This window comes from Eriocheir sinensis, chromosome 10 (genome assembly GCF_024679095.1).
Source record: "Eriocheir sinensis breed Jianghai 21 chromosome 10, ASM2467909v1, whole genome shotgun sequence".
NCBI classification, from domain to species: domain Eukaryota; kingdom Metazoa; phylum Arthropoda; class Malacostraca; order Decapoda; family Varunidae; genus Eriocheir; species Eriocheir sinensis.
In genome coordinates, this window is record NC_066518.1 from 4,599,110 (window position 1) to 4,616,609 (window position 17,500).

At 44.0% G+C, this 17,500-nt stretch overlaps 1 protein-coding gene across 1 annotated transcript in view; it reads left to right on the forward strand.

The window, feature by feature from the left end:
• LOC126996474 (multiple epidermal growth factor-like domains protein 6) overlaps positions 1–17,500 on the forward strand; it is a 176,847-nt gene that overhangs the window by 39,437 nt on the left and 119,910 nt on the right. The gene's annotated exons all lie outside the window — the stretch shown is intronic.

Sequence of the window (17,500 nt, forward strand, 5' to 3'; positions counted from 1 at the left end):
TCTCTCTCTCTCTCTCTCTCTCAGTTTTATTACCTACCTAATCTTCCCATTCCATTGACATTAAAACTCAATTACGCACAGTTTTAACACCTACGCCAACACTTTCCTTTTTTTTTCCTACCCTCTCACCTCCCTTACTCACCCTGCCTTCCATATCCTTACTCACAGCCCCTGCCTCCATTCCTCCCTTACTCACTCGCTCTGCCTTCCATCCCTTACAGCTCTTACTTCCTTAACTAACTCTCTAACTCACCCACCCTGCCTCCCAACTATCATCCCACACCATCATCTGCATTTGAAGTACCTCCCTCCGCCTCCCTCTCCTCCTCCTCGCCAGCTTCCCAAGTCCAGCCAATCACCTTTTTTTTTTTTTTTTTTTTTTGACTCATCAGCCTCGTACCGTAATTACATAACTCGCCTCTGTTGCTGCGGCCTCTCGCATACGATTAGTTTAGCGTCCGTAAGTTGGGCGGCGCTGTGATGCTGAAGTTTGTGTTTAAGTTTGTCTGTGGGATGAAGTTTGCCAAATTTTGAGGTTCGTTTGCCTCTGGTGGATATTGCGCGTGCCTGTGTGTGTGTGTGTGTGTGTGTGTGTGTGTGTGTGTGTGTGTGTCTCTCTCTCTCTCTCTCTCTCTTTCCTTCTTTCTTGCTTTCTTTGTCTTTCGCCCTTTCATTCGTTTTCCTCTTTCTTCCTGTCTTTCTTTTTCTATGCTTTTTCTTTCTTTTGTTCTTTAATTTTCTTTTCTCTCTCTCTCTCTCTCTCTCTCTCTCTCTCTCTCTCTCTCTCTCTCTCTCTCTCTCTCTCTCTCTCTCTCTCTCTCTCTCTCTCATAACTTTAAAGATACGCAGTGACCGAATTAGTTTCAAAGTCCTTCGTCTCGGCTCAGATTTGTTTGTCTTGAGTGGCCGTTCCGCGCAGCATTAAAGTTTTGCAGGAGTCAACAGCAGGTGTGTGTGTGTGTGTGTGTGTGTGTCAGGGTTCGCTCCTGCATCCTTTCCTTTCCTCCTCGCTAGTTCTACAATCTACGTCCTTCCCTCTCTTTCCTTCTCTTCCTACCTTCTCACCGCCCTTGCTTACTCACCCTGCTTTTCATCCCTTACTCACTCCTTTCCTCCCTTACTCACTCGTTCTGCCGCTTTGCTCCTTTATTCACTTACTCACTCACCGCGCCTCCCATCCCATACTCAGCTCTTGCCTCCTTTCCTCTTTTAATACTCGCCCTGCCTCCTTATACCCCGTTCTCAATCACCCTGCCTCCCTTTATCCGTATCCCCTGCTTCCTTGTCTCTTTCCCACTCCCCCCCTGCGTTCCCTTCGTCTATTATGCCTCCTCCTCCTCCTCCTTCTTCCTTCCTTGCCTCACTTAGCCCGTATTCCGAGGCGCTTTAAAACAGCTCTCACAATAAACATTTTCAAAGGCCACAAAGGATAATAGTCAGGCTCTTGTGGGGTGCTTTTCACATTCATGGTGCAGGGAGAAGCCTTTTCTTAACTATCACTATACGATCGTTTAGCTCCCCGTCGTGGAAATACATACTAACACAACCTCTACGGAAGCCTTATCAAATGTGTGTGTGGGTGTGTGGGTGTGTGGAAGCCCGGAAATGTTTGAGAATATAGGCCACTGTGTTCTCTGAGCCACACACACACACACACACACACACACACACACACAGTTCACAGCGGGCGGGGTTAATGCGTGCTTTTGGTTGATGTGAACGTTGTTTTTTGGGGAGTGCTGGGTTGGAGTGAGTGGGGGTTGGGGGTAGCTCCAAGTTGGGGGAGCGCTAGGTGTGGGCGTAGGGCTGGGTTGGTGTAGGACCTTGGTTAGGTTGGGGGAGCGCTGAGTTTGGTGTGAGAGTTTGGTTGGGGCTAGCGGGGGTAGGGAGGGAGCTTGGTTGGGGGTAGCGGGGTGGGGAGGGAGCTTGGTTGGGGGTCGCGTCGTGGGGAGTGAGATTGGGTAGGTTATGGTAGCGAGGTGGGGAGGGAGCTTGGTTAAGTTGGGGTAGCGAGGTGGGGAGGGAGCTTGGTTAAGTTGGGGTAGCGGGGTTGGGAGGGAGCTTGGTTAGGTTGGGGTTAGCGGGGGTGGGGAGGGAGCTTGGTTAAGTTGGGGTTAGCGGGGGTGGGGAGGGAGCTTGGTTTGGTTGGGGTTAGCGGGGGTGGGGAGGGAGCTTGGTTTGGTTGGGGTAGCGGGGTTGGGAGGTAGCTTTGTTAGGTTGGGGCAGCGCTAAGTTTGGAGTGAGAGCTTGGTTGGGGGTAGCGGGGGTTGGGGGTGAGCTCTGAGTTGGGGGTAGCGCTGCACAGCCTCTCACGTTCCCTCGTAGGCGGCAGCTGGCGGCGGGGAGGGACAGCTGGGTCGTGCAACTAAACCCGTGTCGAGGCGTGAAGTTTATGCGGCGTAGCTATCCCCGTTGCGTCATGCCCGGGACTGAGCGCTGACGGCATGACCCTCAACGATCCTGCTGGTGAGAGATGACCCACAGGTGCAGGAGGGAGAGAACGGGAGATACAGAGCGAGCGGAGAGAGAGCAGGAGGGAGGGAGGGAGACGTGAGAGAGGGCCCTGTGTTGCCGAGGTGTCCCGGTGTGGCGCCAGCATGACCGCCACACTCCGCAGTCAAGGTCACGGTCAAGGTCAGCGAGAGAGGAGTGCATGGGCGGGGAATCTTCACTGGAGGAGATGTCTGTCGCCGCGCGGATATAAACCATTCGTGGGATTATATTAAACCCGCCGGAGTGCCGTATCTTGGCCGCGCCGCCTTGCCGTCGCCTCCTCCCACGGGCCGAGAAGGAACGTAAAGGTTGGGGTGACTGCGGCCAATCCCAGCGGCGGCTCGTAAAGGTTCCAATAGCACAAGATATCGTCTGCGAAGTTTTGGCTTAGTTGAAAGAAGTTTGTGATTTATTTATTCATAACGGTGTCTGCTGCCTCCCTTCTCCTCCTCACCTCCCTTTCCCCTTCTCTCCTCCTCTCTCTCTTTCTCTTGTTATTGTTGTTGTTGTTTTGCTTTATTTATCCTTTGGTTCTTTCTCTGTCTCGTTTATCTCTCCCCGTCTCTTATATCTCCCTTTTCCTTTCTCCTTTTTTGTTGTTTTATTCTGCTATATCGTCCTTTTCTTCTCTCGTTTACCTCTCCTTGTTTTTTTGTTTTTTTTGTCTCCCTTCTTATCTCTGTACCTCTCTCCTCCTCTGTTTCTCGTTCTCTCTCTCTCCTCTTCCCTGTATTTCTTCTTCGTTGCTATCATTTTTTTTTTTTTGTCTTCACCTCTACCTCTTCTTTTCTCCTATTTTGCTCTTTTTTTCAGTTTTTTCTCTCGTCTTTTTTTTTACTGTGCTTCTTATCCGTCTCTTTCTGTCTCCCTTCTTTCGGTGTCTTCTTCTTCTTCTTCCTCTCTTTTTATGTGTTTTTTTATTTATTTCTTCCATTTTTCTCCATTTCTTTCTCTTCGCCTACATTTCCACTTATTCTGTGAAGGTTGATTTAGTTAACCTCTCCGTACCTCCTCCTCCTCCTCCTCCTCCTCTCCTCCTCCTCCTCCTCCTCCTCCTTCACTCTTCTCTCGTTTTATGTTTCTATTTTATTTGTGTCTATGTTTTCTTTTCTTTTTTTTCTCTGTTTTGTTTTGCTTCTCTCCCTCTCTCCCTCCCTCCCTGCTTATGTCCACTTCCTTGTTTGCTCTGCTCTCCTTAATAACCTTTTACTCTCTCTCTCTCTCTCTCTCTCTCTCTCTCTCTCTCTCTCTCTCTCTCTCTCTCTCTCTCTCTCTCTCTCTCTCTCTCTCTCTCTCTCTCGTTCTTAACTCCTTTTACGTTAATCCTTCATTCCTTTCTCTCATTCTCTTTTCCCGTCATAGTTTTGTTCCTTTCTACGTAATATTCAATCTTTTTTATCTTTTTTTTATCTTCTTTTTTTTTGTCCCTCACCCTCTCACCTCACCTTTCTCTCCTCTCGCTTTGTCCTTCCTTCTCTCTTCTCTCTTATCTCCACTAACCTAACCTAACCTAATCTAACTTTCCATACAGCTCTTCCCTTCTTTCTCTCTACTCTCTCTTTCTCCTTACCTCTCATCTCACCTTTCCCACCTTCCCACCTCATGCAGCAGCCATTCTCATCTCTCACCTTTCTTTTCTCTTTTCTCCTTTCTTCCTCCTCCCCGACCGCCATTCTCTCCCTGCAGCGGCCCGGGGCACCTGAAGACCGGGGAACAGTCATGATTTATCGGAAGGCTTCCCGGGATAAATTCGGAGGCGCCGCGTTCTCCAGCCCGTCACTTGACGTCTCCTAACACGATATTTGGATTCTCTTAAAGGGGAGTCAGCGAAGGGATCCGGAACTAACTTTGAACTGATATGGAAAGGAGGGAAGGAGGGAGGGACGGGGGAGGAGAGGAAGTAGGAAAGGGAGAAAGTAGAGAGGAATGAAGGGGAAGAGAAGAGGGAGGGGAGGAAAAGAGAGGAAAGGAGGAAGGGAAGGAAGGAAGCAGAGAGGACTGAAGAGGGAGAGTAGAAGAAGGGGAGGAAAAGAGAGGAAAGAAGGAAGGAAGGTAGTAAAGGAAGAAGATAGAAAAGGAGGGAGAGAAAGAGGAATGGAGAGAAAGGGAGGAAAAGAATAGGGAGACAGACGATAAGGATAGAGAGAGGGAGGGAAAGAGGAGGGTAAAGGAGGAAAGGATATAGAAGGAGGGAAAGAGGAACACATAGGATAGAAGAAGGGAGAAAAGAGGAAAGGAAAGGATAGAGACGAGAGGGAAGGAAGGAAGGAGGAGGAAGAAGAGAGGAAAATAATGGAGGGAGGAGGAAGAACACGAGTAGATGTAAGATGCTTCTCTCTCTCTCTCTCTCTCTCTCTCTCTCTCTCTCTCTCTCTCTCTCTCCCCATTGAAACACCCACAGAGGAATTTTAAGTAAGCCAGTCAGTTGGAGTTTTCATGTCAAAGAAAACGGGAAGAGGTGACTGACATGAGGGGTCACTGAACTGCTCCCAAAGTGCCGGATTCTTGAGTGCGCGTCGGCGGCAGGTCGGGGAAAGGGCGCGTCTGGGCGGTCGAGAATTAAGGTTGGTCGGGACGTCGGCGGTGGTCCGTCTGGGGTGCCGCAAAGGGAGGATTGGGGGCTCGGTCTGTCTTTAGGCTAGACGGTCAGAGAGAGAGAGGGAGAGAGAAAGACAGGGGCAAAAAATTGGAAGAGGAGGAGGTGCATGAGGAGGAGAAGCTGACATTGTGTTTATTTAGGAGTTTGAGGAGTTGGAGTTGAAAGTGGAGGAGGAGGAGAAGGACGGGGAGGAGGATGACGAGGTATGAAGAGCAAGAGGAAGACAAGGAAGAGGAGGAACAGAAGCAGGACGAGAAGACTACGACGATGACGAAGAGGAAGAGGAGGAGGAGAATATGGAGTAGAGAGCAGAAGCAATATAAGAAAGAGGAGGAACAGAAAAGGCGAAAAAGAAGGACGATGAGAATGAAGAAGAGAAGGAGAAGGAGATTAAAGAGTATGAGAATCAGAAGCAAGATAAGAAAGACGAGGAACAGAAACAGGACGATGAGAATGAAGAAGAAGAGAAGGAACGAGAAATGAAGGAGGAGAAGGACGAGAAGACTGACGCTTAGAAAAGGGAGAATGAGAAGCAAACGAGGAACAAGGAAAATAAAGAAACAGAAACAGGACGAGGAGGAGGAGGAAGGCGACGACGGTAACGAGGAAGAGGAGGAAGAGGAACAGAAACAGGACGACGGTAACGAAGAAGAGGAAGAAGAGGAACAGAAACAGGACGAGGAGGAGGAGGAGGAAGGCGACGACGGTAACGAAGAAGAGGAAGAAGAGGAACAGAAACAGGACGAGGAGGAGGAGGAGGAAGGCGACGACGGTAACGAAGAAGAGGAGGAAGAGGAAGAGCAAGCGAAAGGGGAAGAGCAAGATGGCGCGTCGTACACAGAGTCATGTTGTTATCAAAGGCGTCATCTTGGCTGGCAAAGTAACACTCGGCTTGTTTTCTTTGCCTGTTACCTCAGTGGATGCCCTCACTTATTAATTGTGATGGGGGAAGGGGTTGTAGAGGAGGAGGAGCAGGAGGAGGAGGAGGAAGAAGAGGAGAAAGGGTTGTAGAGGAGGAGCAGGAGGAGGAGAAGGAGGAAGATAAGGAGGTGGTGGAAGTTAATAGAGGAGGAAAAGTATATTTAGAAGGGTTGTAGAGGAGTGGGGAGGAGGAGGAGGAGGAGGAGGAGGAGGAGGAGGAGGAGGAGAAGAACCTGGTAGTGAAGGAAAAGTAAAGTTAAATGACATAGTGGAAAGAGATGTAATCGAGGAGGAGGAGGAGGAGGATTAAGAGGAAGAAAAGGAGGAGGAAGAGGAGGAGGAGGAGGAGGAGGAGGAGAAGCTGACAGGGAAAGTATAGTTAGATGACATAGTGGAAAGGGATGTAATCGAGGAGGAGGAGGAGGAGGAGGAAGATTAAGAGGAAGAAGAGGAAGAAGAGGAGGATGTGATGAAAGATGATAAAGGAAAAGTATAGTTAGAAGAATAAGTGAAAAGGGATGTAATCGAAGAGGAGGAGGAGGAGGAGGAGGAGGATTAAGAGGAAGAAGAGGAGGAAGGAGGAGGAGGAGGATATAGAGGAGAGGAATACGGAAAACTTGAACGATAAGGAAAAACATATATTGGATAGAAAAAAAGAAAAAGATTAAAAAGCAGACGAAGAACCAGACGAGAACAAGCAAAAGAGAAACCAAAAAGAAGATGGAAAGGAGAAAACAAAATGAAGACGAAGACGACGAAGACGACGCAAAAACAAACAAAGAAGAAAACAAAACAAAAACTGTGAAACTAAGTGACCCGCCCACTCAAAAACAAAACAAAAAAAAACAGCTGAACAAACAACAAGAAGAACAAATAAACCTCAACTTCTCGAATCTGGATCAAAGAAAAAACATTCAGTCAGACAAAAACAGAAGCAGGAAAAAACATGAGAGAGAAAAAAAAGAAAGAAAAAAGCACAAAAAAAACAAGGACAAAAGAGAAAGGTAGAGAAAAAAGACGAAAAAAATGACATAAGAATTACAAGACGAGGAGAACAGAGTCAGGAGGAGCTTGCAAGATTGACCGAGAGAGGGAGAGAGGGGAGGAGGGAGGGAGGAGAAGGAGAAGAGAATGAGAGACAGGAGGAACGGAGAGAAAAAGAGAAATAGGTAGAGAGAAAAGACGAAAAAATGACTTAAGAACAGCAAGACGAGGCGAACAGAGACAGGAAGAGCTTGCAAGAGTAACCGAAAGTGGAAGTTGAGGAGGGAGGGAGGGAGGCAGAAGGAAGAAGGAGAGAGGGGGAGAAAGAGCAATACAGGAGAATGGGAGACTGGAGGAAAAGGGCGATGGAGATGGGAAGGGGGGGCGTTAAGAAAGGAGAAGAACAGGTGAAGATGAAGGAGAACGTGAAAATGAGAAAAGGAGGATAAGCATAAGAGAAAAATATGATAAAGAAGGAACTGAGAGAGATAAGAAAAGAAAAGTCTGTGAAATATGAGAGAGGAAGGTGAGGACGAACTAGGAAAAGGGAAATAGGGGAGAGAGGAAAAAGGAAGAGGTGAAGAGGAAGAAGAACGAGACACTGAGAACCAAGTATTGAAGAACAAGACTTGAGAGAACACGACAAAGGAATGAGAAGTAACAGAAAGAGATATGGAGAGAAAGAAGGGAGAAATAGAAAGAGAGAGAAAGAGAAAGAAAGAGAGACGGACCAGATAGCAACAGAGAAGGAACAGACGAGAACAAGGGAAGAGAAGGAGAGAGAAACCGAGGAAGATGGAAATAGAGAAGACCAGGGAAGGAATAAAAGAAAGAAGGAGAAGAGGGGAGGAGAAGGAGGAGGAAAAGAAAGCCTGATAGCTATGTGAATGGTGAGAGAGAGGAAGGAAGGAAGAAGCGACTGCAGAAGATGAAAAACGGACAGAGAGAAATAGATACAAAACGACACATTGAGAGAGAGAGAGGGGGGGGGGGGGGAAACAAGGCATAGGCTCTCTCTCTCTCTAGGATTGCGTGAGAGGGAGGAAAAAGCAAACATGAGGAAAGAGGAGAGGAAGAAAAACAGTGATGCAATGGCGGCTGTTTACGAAAGAGAGAGAGAGAGAGAGAGAGAGAGAGAGAGAGAGAGAGAGAGAGAGAGAGAGAGAGAGAGAGAGAGAGAGAGAGAGAGATAGAGAGAGAGAGATAGAGAGAGAGAGAGAGAGAGAGAGAGAGAGAGAGAGAGAGAGAGAGAGAGAGAGAGAGAGAGAGAGAGAGAGAGAGAGAGAGAAAAGAAAAAGAACGAGAATGAAAGAAAGAAAGAAGGAAAGAAGGAGTAAAAGAACGAAAGAAAATGAAAGAAATAACGAAAGAAGAACAAAAGAAAATATAAAGAAGAGAGAGAGAGAGAGAGAGAGAGAGAGAGAGAGAGAGAGAGAGAGAGAGAGAGAGAGAGAGAGAGAGAGAGAGAGAGAGAGAGAGAGAGAGAGAGAGAGAGAGAGAGAGAGAGAGAGAGAGAGAGAGATCAGTAACAGAATGCTTGCACGACACCAGCAAAAAAAAAAAAAAAAAAAAAAGGCAGAGAAACTGAGAATGTCACAAAAAAGAGAAAAAAAGTGAACAGCCGAGAGAGAAACAAAAAGAAAGAAAGAAACAAACAAAAAAGGAAAAAAGGAGAGTAAAAGAATTGGTTAACCGAGAGAGAGAGAGAGAGAGAGAGAGAGAGAGAGAGAGAGAGAGAGAGAGAGAGAGAGAGAGAGAGAGAGAGAGAGAGAGAGAGAGAGAGAGAGAGACTGTGTGAAGGGCGGAAGTGGGAGGATAAAGAAGATGCCTCTCTGTAAATATTAGAGGAGGAGGAGGAGGAGGAGGGAGAGGAAGCGTTTGTGAGTAATCTCTCGATATAGACACAAGGAAACTAACTGTCTGTGGCCGCCGCGCCCTATTGAAGCTCAGCAGCGTCGTGTTATCGTATGTACCAACGGGCCAAGACTCATCGCTCATCTCCCATTGACGCTAAACACCAATAGGAAAATAACACACAAGCTCCCGACGATGCTTGACATATACAAATACAAAGGAATGAGAAGTTACAGGAAGAGATATGAAGAGAAAGAGAGGAAGGAGAGAAAGAATGGAGAAATAGAAAGAAAGAGAGAGAGAAAGGGATAGGAAGATGACAGAAAGAGAAATAGAAAGAGAGAGAGAGAGAGAAAGGGAAAGAAAGAAGAAAGAAAGAGAATGAGAAAGAGATAGATCATATAGCAACAGAGTGACAGACGAGAACAAGGGAAGAGAGGGAGAAACCGAAGAAGAGAGAAATAGAGAAGATCTAGGAAGGAATAAAATAAATAAGAAGAGGGGAGAAGGAAAGGCTGATAGCTGTGTGAATAGTGAGAGAAAGGAAGGAAGGAGAAACTATTGCAGAAGATGAAGAACAGAGACAAATAGAGAAGACAAAGAAAAGAAGAGAAAGAAAGAAGGAGAGAGGAGAGAGGAAGGAGAAAGAGGGTGAGCTGTGTGGAGGTGGAGAGAGAGAGGGAAAAGAAACTACTGCAGAAGATGAAGAACAGAGAGACATGGAGAAATAGAGAAGATCAGTGAAGGAACGAAAGAAAGAAGGAGAAGAGGGGAGAAGAAGGAGGAGAAGAAAAGGCTGATAGCTGTGTGAATGGTGAGAGAAAGGAAGGAAAAAGAAACTACTGCAGAAGATGAAGAACAGAGACAGACAGACGCGGAGAAATAGATACAAAACGTCCATAGTTGATTTATAATGCTTCCTATAATGTCACTTGGTCTTAATGCTTTCTGCCTCAATCCAGTAAACACGTGAATGATTTTTAGGTGGGGTAATGCTCCCTTGTTAAAGAATTTGGCAACAGTGTGACGGAGATTAGCACTGAGGCCACGCGCAGCTTAGCATATTGCCCCCAACTTTACCTTTACCTTACTACCCACTTTCAACATCAATTAACATGTAAAAAAAGAGATAGAGATAGATGGATCGATAGATATTGAAAGATGTATAAATAGATAGATAGATAGATAGATAGGTAGATAGACAAATGGATATAGCTGAAGATATAGATAAGAGATAGATCGATCGATAGATATTGAAAGATGTATAAATAGATAGATAGATAGATAGATAGACATATGGATATAGCTGAAGATATAGATAAGAGATAGATCGATCGATAGATATTGAAAGATGTATAAATAGATAAATAGATAGATAGACAGATGGATATAGATAGAGCTAGAGACACAGATGGGTAGAGATAGATAGGTGGATTTTGATAGAGAAATAGTGTTACCAGAATAAAAAAAATAACTATCTGTATCGTGGATCTTAATACAGAGATAAATTGTTACCAGAATAAAAAAAATAACTATCTCTATCGTGGATCTTAATACAGAGATAAATTGTTACCAGAATAAAAAAAATAACTATCTCTATCGTGGATCTTAATACAGAGATAAATTGTTACCAGAATAAAAAAAATAACTATCTCTATCGTGGATCTTGATAGAGAGATAAATTGTTACCAGAATAAAAAAAATAACTATATCGTGGATTTTGATAGAGAGATAAAGTGTTACCAGAATAAAAATAAAAAAGTATGCCCACTATTAACACCAACGTGGATCTTAATACAGAGATAAATTGTTACCAGAATAAAAAAAATAACTATCTCTATCGTGGATCTTGATACAGAGATAAATTGTTACCAGAATAAAGAAAATAACTATCTCTATCATGGATCTTAATACAGAGATAAATTGTTACCAGAATAAAAAAAAATAACTATCTCTATCGTGGATCTTAATGCAGAGATAAATTGTTACCAGAATAAAAAAAATAACTATATCGTGGATCTTAACAGAGAGATAAAGTGTTACCAGAATAAAAATAAAAAAGTATGCCCACTAGAATAGGTTACAGATAGATAGATCGAGGTTGGTAACGGGAAGGTCTTCAGTCACTCTATAGTCCGGAAAATACATAGAATGGGTTACAGATAGAAACATTACGAGGCTGTCTGTCATGGATGAATGGGTCACAGTACTTGCTTATAGTCCGGAAAACATAGAATGGGTTACAGATAGATCTTACACGGGGATAAACACTAGTGACTTGAAAGCTTATCTATCTTTTTTTATAGTACCCAGTGGAAGCGGTCACGAGAGCCGGATAGCATGAAGTAGCTGCCCATCACGACCCAGATAGGACAGTTAACTCTATTTAGTCCGGAAAATACATAGAGTAGGTTACAGATAGATCGAGGTTTGTTAATGGATGAAGGGTCACAGTTCACTCTATATAGTCCGGAAAATACATAGAATGGGTTACAGATAGATAGATCGAGGTTTGTGAATGGATGAAGGGTCACAGTTCACTCTATATAGTCCGGAAAATACATAGAATGGGTTACAGATAGATAGATCGAGGTTTGTTAATGGATGAAGGGTCACAGTTCACTCTATATAGTCCGGAAAATACATAGAATGGGTTACAGATAGATAGATCGAGGTTTGTTAATGGATGAAGGGTCTTAAAAGGGTGATAGAAATAGGGTCATGATGGTGAGAGCCCTAGCAAAAGGAGGCTACCGGTGTGGGAGCCGCTGTTTGCTATCGATCACCCTCCACCAAAACAATCAGGAACACAAATAATGGACAGTTATGTAAAAAAGACTTGGTTAATGCGCTATAGTGAAGCTTTGAGGAACTTGTGCAACTGTTTGTGTGTCTATCATTTTTAGGACTGGCAGGATTCTTTTTTTTTTTCTTACGCGTTTGCTAATTCCGGTCGTGTATTTTCTTGTTATGTAAAAGTTAGGTCGTGGGCGTTTGGTTGTTGGCAGAGGATATAAATACCTATGGGAATAATTCAGATTCAATAAGGACACTGACGAGAATTGGTTTACCGACAGAGTGGTGGATGAATGGAACAGGCCTGGCAGTCATGTGGTGAGTGCCAATTCGAAAAACACATTCATGAAAAGATTAGTTCACAGGAGCTGCCTTGCATAAGCCTACCGGCCTCTTGTAACTCCTTGCGTTCTTCTGTCCCTGTTCTTAGATAGATAGATAGATAGATATGTGGGATGCTGAGGAACGGGAGATGGAGTGTGTTGGGAGACGTGTGAGATTGAGAGGCTGAGTGAGATAGGGAGAAGCCAAGGAGAACAGATAGATTAGATAAGCAAATAGATAGATATAGATAGAGATTTGAAGGCTCATATAACTATTGTTTGGGTTACTTAACAACTGACTAGCAAGGCGGGTTTGAAGGTTTTTATAACTACTGATTAGGCAATTTAACACGAATCAGCGCCTCGGGATTGAATGGTTTTACAGCTATCGAGGAGGCTCTCTTAAACGGATCAGCGCTGCGGGAAGGCACACTTAGCTCTCCCGGGTTTGAAGGGTTATCGAGTTACCAGTGAGGGCGGTGAGGCAAAGCAACAGCAAGCATGATACAAGTAGCTCTCTATCATGACGCAATTTACGGGGGCCAGCTGAGAGGGGAACAGGAGCTGGCGAGAAGTACCCAGTAGCCGCCACTCCCGACCCAGGACGAGGGGAGGGGAAGGGAGGGAGGGGAAGAGGGGGAAGGGAGGGATGGAGTCTGATGCATTGAGAGGAAGCCAGTCAGAGAGGGAAAAAGTTGCCCTGGGTGGAATTCGATCAGAGAGAGAGGGGGGGGGGTAGAAGAGAGAGAGAGAGAGAGAGAGAGAGAGAGAGAGAGAGAGAGAGAGAGAGAGAGAGAGAGAGAGAGAGAGAGAGAGAGAGAGAGAGAGAGAGAGAGAGAGAGAGAGAGGAAAAAAGAAAACAGAAAGAAAGAAAGGAAAGGGAATGAAAGAAAAAAGTAAAGAAAGGAGAGAAAGAAAGAAAGAAAGAAAAAGAAAAAGAGAAAGAAGGAGAGAGAAAGAAAGAACGAAGGAGAGAGGAAGAAAGAAAAAAAAAGGAAAAAAAGAAAAAGGATAAGTGAAAAGAAAGAAGGAAAACAACGGATCAACAGAGATGGTAGACAGACTGAGAGAGACGGGCCATCATCATATTCTTTGATAAAAACGGTTCGGCGCGCAAGCACACACACTTGGCAAGGCTTTCCTAGAAGTTGTGAGCGTTTCAAAGGAGGGAAGGAGGAGGAGGGGAAGTACCTGCATAACCTTGATAGTGCATACATAACTTTGACGAAGCTTCTGGGCCACGAACATGAAAAAGAAAAAAAAAGCACTCATTGGAACACGATTACTTACCTATCCGACCCTTTGCAAATCGTTTTCATGTGAGAAGAAGAAGAAGAAGAAGAAGAAGAAGCGACATGAAGAGATATTGAGAGAGCGATAGAGAAAGGAGAGAGAGAGAATAACAGAGAAACAGAGAGAAAGAGAAAGGAAGAAGAAGGAAAGAGAGAGAAGAAGCAGACGAGAGAGAAAGGAGAGGGGATGTAACGGAGAAACAGAGAGAAAGAGAAAGGAAGAAAAAAGAAAGAGAGAAGAACCAAACAGCAGACGAGAGAGAAAGGAGAGGATGAAACCGGGAAATAAAGAGAGAGGAAAAGGCAGAAGGGAGACAGCGAGGGACCAAACAGTTTATTACAGAGAAGAAACAAACGAGAACACCAACCCTGACAAACTAACATGCACCAGCCTCGCCTCAGCCTCGCCTCGCCTGGCCACGTCGCAGCATCCAATCAGCCAGCCTCCTCGTGCCCAGATTCAGGTCTCTCCTTTCCTTAACTCAATTTAGCGGCAACAATTAGTCCTCGTTATTACGCGCTGCATCACCTGGCGGGAGGCTGAGGAACGGGAGATGGAGTGCGGTGGAAGATGTGGGATGTTGCGGGAGGCTAAGGAATGGGAGATGGAGTGCAGTGGGAGATGTGTGATAGGGATGCTGTTGTAGGCTGAGTAATGGGAGATGGAGTGTGGTGGGAGATTTGGGATGCTGTGGGAGGCTGAGGAATGGGAGGTGGAGTGCGGTGGAAGATGTGGGATGCTGTGGGAGGCTGAGGAATGTGAGATGCAGTGTGGTGGGATATGTGTGGGTGTGTTAGGCATAGGCTTAAGCAGGGAGGAGATGATGTCGGTCTGGGAGGCTGAGTAAGGTAGGGAGGAGATGAAGTTTAGTGATGTGAGGGATGTGTGAGAGAAGTTGAGGTAGGGAGGAGATGGGAGTGTGATGATGATGTTTGTGTTGGATGAAGAGTGGATGTATGAGTGGGGAGGAGGATGAGGGAGTGAGAGAAAAGAGAAGAGGTGGGTGTGCGCGTGGATGACCAGGGGAAGGAAGAGGTGATAAAAGGGGAGGGGTGATTAAGGGTGAAGGTGGGTGTAGTGGGCGTGGGTAAGGTCAAGGGTGAAGTCTGCGGGCAAGGCGAGACAGGAGCGTGTGATGTGATGTGATATGAATGTCATGTCATTTTTTTTTTTTTTTTTTTTTTTTTTACATCAAAGGACGCAGCTCAAGGGCAACAAAAAGAGTACAAAAAAAAAGCCCGTTACTCGCCGCTCCCAGATAAGAAAGATAATATAAACGGAAAACCAAGACCGAAAGAAAGATAGGAAGAGAGAAAAAAGAAATGAAGAGAAAAATAAGACGAAAGAAAGAAAGAAGGAAGGAAGGGAAAGGAGTTAAAAGAGAGAAAGGAAGAAAGAAAGAACAGAAAGAAGGAAGGAAAGAAAATATAAACAGCAAAACAAAGAAACAAAAACATGAACAAACAAAAAAATGAACGAAAGAAAGAAAGAAAGAGACCGAAAGAAAGAAAGATGAAAAAAGAAAAAAAGAAAGACCAACAGAGAAAAGAAAACGGATACACGAATAAACAAAAAATAAATAATTAACAAACAGATAAACAAACATGCAAATAAACAAGTAAACAACAAAAAATAAATCCAGTAACATTTATTTTCAGACGGCACGAGCAAAACAGCATAAAAAAAGGGCGCTGGTATAATTCATGTCGAAAAATTTGTCATACGGAGAGCGGGCCTTTGTGTAATTGTTTGACAGCGTGAATATATAATGCGCGCAAATAAAGCAGAGAGTGGAAATGTTACAGAAACGTTGCCAACAGCTGAAAGAATAAACGTTCTCTCGGTAATAAATAATGCAACGCCCCTTTCTCATATTCATATAACAATTTCTGCAAAGCTTAACATATATCCAGAACAATAACAAATACGGTATGGAAAGAACAACACGAACATTAGAATAACCTCCCCTCCGCATACTCATATAACAATTTCTGCAAAGCTTAACATATATCCAGAACAATAACAAATACGGTATGGAAAGAACAACACGAACATTAGAATAACCTCCCCTCCGCATACTTATATAACAATTTCTGCAAAGCTTAACATATATCCAGAACAACAAGAAGAGTATTATGAAATGAACAACAAAAACAAAATAGTGGTAATACTTTTTAAACTCTTCTTAGCACAAAAACAATAAAGATACGCACCAACCCTTTCCGCATACTCATATAACAATTTCTGCAAAACTAGACGTATACAAAACGATAAGAAGAATGGTATGAAAAGGTTAACAATAATAAAAGAAAAACATCCCTTTCGCATACTCATATAATTTCTACAAAACGTTATAAACATTAGAACACGATTACTTTCCTTTCCGACCTTTGCAAATCGTTTTCATGTGAGTAGAAGAAACGACAGGAAGAGATATTGAGAGAGCGATAGAGAAAGGAGAGAGAGAATGTAACGGAGAAAGAGAGAGAAAGGGAAAGGAAGGAGAAAAGAGAAGGACCAAACATTAGCAGAGAAGAAGCAGACGAGAGAGAAAGGAGAGGGTGTAACGGAGAAACAGAGAGAAAGGGAAAGGAAGGAGAAAGAGAGAAGGACCAAACAGTAGCAGAGAAGAAGCAGAGGAGAGAAAAAGGAGAGTATGTAGCCTATCAATAATTGGAAAAAGCCCGCTAATCACTGCCCCTAGAGTTTAGAAGAGTGGCCGAAAGAGAGGTCAATTTCGGAAGGAGAGGTGTCTTGATACGCTCCTCAGAACAACAGAACAACGAGTAGAAGAATATGAAAAGAACTACTCGAATAAAAGACAAAAATCCCTTTCTCATATATAAAGTAATTCCTGCAAAACTAAACCTATACAGAACAACAACAAGAGGAATATAAAACAACGAGAACAACACGAATATAAGGAGAGAGAAAAAAAAACATCCCTTCCACATACATATAATAACTTCTATAAAACTTAATAAACACGAACCATAACAAATAACACGAATATGAAAAAAAGAAAACGAGGGTAATATATATTTCACAAACTCCTCTTCGCACATAAACAATTCGAGAAAACACACACACACACACACACACACACACACACACACACACACACACACACACACACACACACACACACACACACACACAGCGGTACTTTGTATGTTATTAAGTATGCATTTCCTCACTGACATGGTAACACTGCCTCATATATTTTATTCACGCCGCTACAAGAAATCATAAGAGGGGGAGAGAGGAGAAAGGGATGAGGTATAGGAAAGGAAGGGAAAGAGAGAGAGAGAGAGAGAGAGAGAGAGAGAGAGAGAGAGAGAGAGAGAGAGAGAGAGAGAGAGAGAGAGAGAGAGAGAGAGAGAGAGAGAGAGAGAGAGAGAGAGAGAGAGAGAGAGTTACGATATGATAAAAGAATGAAGGGAAAGCTGCTGGAGAATACGGAAATAGAGATAGAGAAGCAGATAAAAGGAGGGAGAGGAGAGAAGTGTTGAGAAGCAGCGAAAGGAAGAGAGAGAGAGAGAGAGAGAGAGAGAGAGAGAGAGAGAGAGAGAGAGAGAGAGAGAGAGAGAGAGAGAGAGAGAGAGAGAGAGAGAGAGAGAGAGAGAGAGAGAGAGAGAGAGAGAGAGAGAGAGAGAGAGAGAGAGAGAGAGAGAGAGAGAGAGAGAGAGAGAGAATTACGTTATGACAAAGAAATTATGAAAAAGCTACTGGAAGATGTGGCTAACCGAGAGACGGGAACAGATACAAAGAGAGAAAGAGGAGAAGGAATGAAAAGAAAAGGAAAAGAAGGAAAAGAGGGGTTGAGAGTTATGTTATGAGAGATAGTAAGGAAGAAAAAACCGCTGGAAAATATGAATAACTGAGATACGGAAACAGACGCAAAACAATCCGTTGAGAAAGAGATGAAAGAAAACTGAAGGAACGAAAAATTGGAAAAGAAAGAGAGAGAGAGGTTGAGAGATAAAATTACGTTATTAGAGAAAACAAGGAAGAAAAACACACGGGAAAAAATGGAGAAACGAAAGACGGAACCAGATATAAAGAGCGAAAGAGGAGAAGGAATGAACGAAAGGAAAAGGGAAAGAAAAAAGTTACATCTTGAAAGAAAGGAAAGAAAAAGCAACAAAAAGATATGGATAACCGAAAGACGGAAGCAGATACAAAGAGGAAAAGAGGAAAAGCGATGAAAAAAAAGGAAAAGGAAGGAGAGAGAGAG